At 44.2% G+C, this 3,367-nt stretch overlaps 1 long non-coding RNA gene across 1 annotated transcript; it reads left to right on the top strand.

The window, feature by feature from the left end:
- Window positions 1–1,522: 1,522 nt before the first annotated feature.
- On the top strand, window positions 1,523–2,202 carry LOC128086951 (uncharacterized). The gene is made up of 2 exons (XR_008209612.1): window positions 1,523–1,839; window positions 1,927–2,202. It is a non-coding gene; the product is annotated as an uncharacterized LOC128086951 (long non-coding RNA).
- Window positions 2,203–3,367: the final 1,165 nt, after the last annotated feature.

Raw genomic sequence — 3,367 nt, 5'->3', positions numbered from 1 at the left:
AGCATTTTTTCAATGTAATCATCAAGAGAAGGAGGTGCAACATCTAATTTAGGTGTTTGTAGCAGGTCGTCTTAAGACTGTGCCCAGATCTCTATATTGATTGGACTTGGAGACGTGGTGTTGCAGACCTGGATAGGCAAGGGATTGACCTACCTTTTGTCCTTTGTACTCAGAAGCTGTAAGAGCTCTCACCCCTGAAGTGCTGTGATTTATACATTTTAGGAAAGAGCAGGGCGAGATGTAAGAGGTGGTTGTGCTCTGTACAAGGAGGAGCAGCTCAGATGCATAGAGTTCTGTGCACTGTGTGATGGGCTGGTCAGAAGCTTATGGGACAGGATCAGAGGAAAGGCAAACACAGGTAACATTGTGGTAGGCATTTGCTACAGAACACCTAGTCAAAAAGACAAAACAGATGAAGCCTCCAGAAACATGAAATAAGTGTCAGTGTTTCAAGTCTTGACTTTTACAGGAGATATTAACCAACATGACATCTGCTGGGCAGGAAACAGTAGGGCATAAGCAATTCACATTTCCTGAGTGGTCAGGACAATGTCTTGACATGGTGCTGCTGGTAATGATGTGAGAAACAACAGGAAGTTTCTACGGGTGTGTTAGCAGTGATAGGGAAACCAAGATGTGGATCCACTGCTGAACAAGGCAGGTGAGCTGGATGAACAACATGGAAAATTCAGAGGTTCTCAGCATTTTGTTTGCCTCAGTCTTTACTGTCTGTCTGTTCCTGGCTATCTGTGTCAGGAGGCAGAGCCTGGAAGATAAAGATGCTACCTGCAGATGGTCATGCTGGGGTGACTTACATAAAATGGACATATACAGATCCATGGGACCGAATGGGAGGCAGTTCAGATTGACATAAGGAAGAAAATTCTTTGTAGTGAGGGTTCTCAAGCAGTGGAGCAAGTTGCCTAGAAAATGTGTTCACTTTCTACCCTTAGATGAACTCAAAACTCAGCTAAATCGGGCCTTGAGAAACCTGCTTATTCATTGAGCAGGAGATTGCATGAGAGCCTATCAGAAATCATTTCCAACCTATTTTTTTTCTGTGATTCTTAGTAGATGTCTGAATATAATCTGAAAAGTCCCCTGGAAATAAGATGCATATGCCTTAAAATGTGCAACACTGAATGTAGTATGGCCTAAATGCCAGCCAGCCTTTGAATGGGCCCATAGGCCATGGAAGTATAGAGTAGAAGGTAATAGTGGTGGCAAAGGGAATGCAGCCAATGGGAAGGTCTGTGACCATGGGCCAGGAGGATTAGTAGCACTTAAACAGTGCTCTCTGCTGCTCCATTCTAATCTGTCACCCTGTAGGTGTGCTGTATGTATTGCAGTAGGTGGTCCAGATCCTCCCAGTGCTCAAGATACTGGTGTCGCACTCTTTGAAGTCCTCACGAGCCCCTAACAGCTCTCTGTCCAAGAGCCCTGGGTAGCCTGAGCTCTGACTTTGTGCTGACGTCCGTTTGAGCAACTGTGGCAGCTGGGAGCCGATGTGTTCTTGTGTTACCCAGCTGGCAGCACTTACAATAGCAGCACAGAGTGCAGGGCAGCTCTTGCCAGGGGTTTAGTCACCAGCAGACATGCCGTCTATAAGCTCCCTGGGCAAACACTCTGTTGCTGGGGTGGGCTGGCACACACACTGCTGCATCTTCACAGCTCTTGCTACCAGACCTGGGAGCTCTGGGCACACCTCCAGTGCACTCTGAAACCCTACGAAGGCCTCAGTTTCTTGCAATGCTTTTGCTTTGTCCCCGAGCAGCTCCTGCTTCAGGTGGTGTTACACAGCTGCTGGTTCAGCAAGTTCACTCCTGCAGGAAAGCTACTGTAAGGAGTTCAGGTTTAATTTAGAGTAATTTAGGTTTAATCAGTGTTTTGGACCTTTTGTCATTCTTTATTTTGACACTATTTCAGAAGGGCTGCCTTTTGGGCTATTGAATCCTCTGCAGACTACTGTTTGGAAGCAGTTTTTCCTGGCCTGCATCTCTACAAGTGAGACACGCCGGCCATTGGTGCCTGGCCAGGAGGAGCCACAATGTCCTGGAGCCTCTCTCCATGGATGGTGAAATCTTGGGGAGTAAAGTCCTAAAAGAACAAAGCTTAACTCTGCAGTAAGAACTATGCTTTAAACAGGGTGAGTTGTTTGTGCTTATTAGTAATTGACACTTTCTGTCATTTCTTTCAACAGTCCTTGATGTTGCATCTGAATTATTGGCTGAAGGAAGTCCCAACTTTCAGCAGAAGTTGTGTGACCATGGAAATCTGAGAAAACTTGCTGAGAGCATATCTGTGTTAAAGTAATAGGCTTTGGTGCAATTCTGAGAGTTGATTTCCCAACAGGGTTTGATTCCTGTGTTAATTTGTGCATGCTGTGACTGGGACTGTATTTGGTTGGACTGGATGATCTTAGTGGTCTTTTTCAACCTTAATGATTCTGTGACTCTTTTTTCAATTGTAGTCCTTCTCTCCATGGTCAGAACTGCTGCGACTGAAGCACACTCCAGAGGAGATGGTTTTTTTAGGGATAGGACAACTGATACACAGCACCATGCAGAAGTTTGCTTGCAAAGCAGGGAAGCTGGGTAAAACATCCAGGAACTCAGTGTAAATATCAAGAATCTCCTATTGCTTAAATGATCTTAAATATTACCTCTTATCACAGGATAAGAATTGTCTCTTGATATAGATATATATATATTCAGCAAAGATCACTGACGTATTCCTTTCGAAGTAAACAACATTGTACTCAGGAGAGTAAGAGGTACTGCATGAGAGCAAACAGCCAGATTTGCTCTGAATTTTAGATTTCTACATGATATTCTAATTTAAAACAGAACAAGCAAAGAAAACAACAAAGCAGTGAAATAGTAACTTTGTAGTGTATAAGAACATCCAAGTGTTAAGGGCATTTACAAACTCCATTATTAATACAAAAACATTGCTTTATCTTTGAAGAGAATTCTAGATGGGAGCCTGCATCAGTTTCGCTGAAGACCAGAAACGTGTGAGTATTATGTTTTGATAGAATATTCTTCTGTGATCACACATTCTGGTCCAAGGTATCATCCAAGCCAACCCTGTCCCTGATGAATTAATATCAATGGAGTCACATGGCAGGATTGTGACTCTTTAGTACCCATTAGTCCAGGATTAAATTGGCATTTAACTGGCCTAGTCTGCAGAACAAACTCCTGGCTCTCGGTGCAGTTGCTGCAACAAAACGTGGGTGTTTTGGACCTGTCTCATCCTTCTGTCCCCTCGCTTCCCAGGCACCATGGACTTCAGTGAGGTACATTCAGGCAAAATACCCGACTCGCTTCAGCCTGTATCTTTCTGCTATGCTCCTGCTACTCAG

This window comes from Tympanuchus pallidicinctus, unplaced genomic scaffold, assembly GCF_026119805.1.
Source record: "Tympanuchus pallidicinctus isolate F22 unplaced genomic scaffold, pur_lepc_1.0 scaffold3, whole genome shotgun sequence".
NCBI lineage: Eukaryota > Metazoa > Chordata > Aves > Galliformes > Phasianidae > Tympanuchus > Tympanuchus pallidicinctus.
This window is presented reverse-complemented; position numbering and strand designations above follow the sequence as displayed.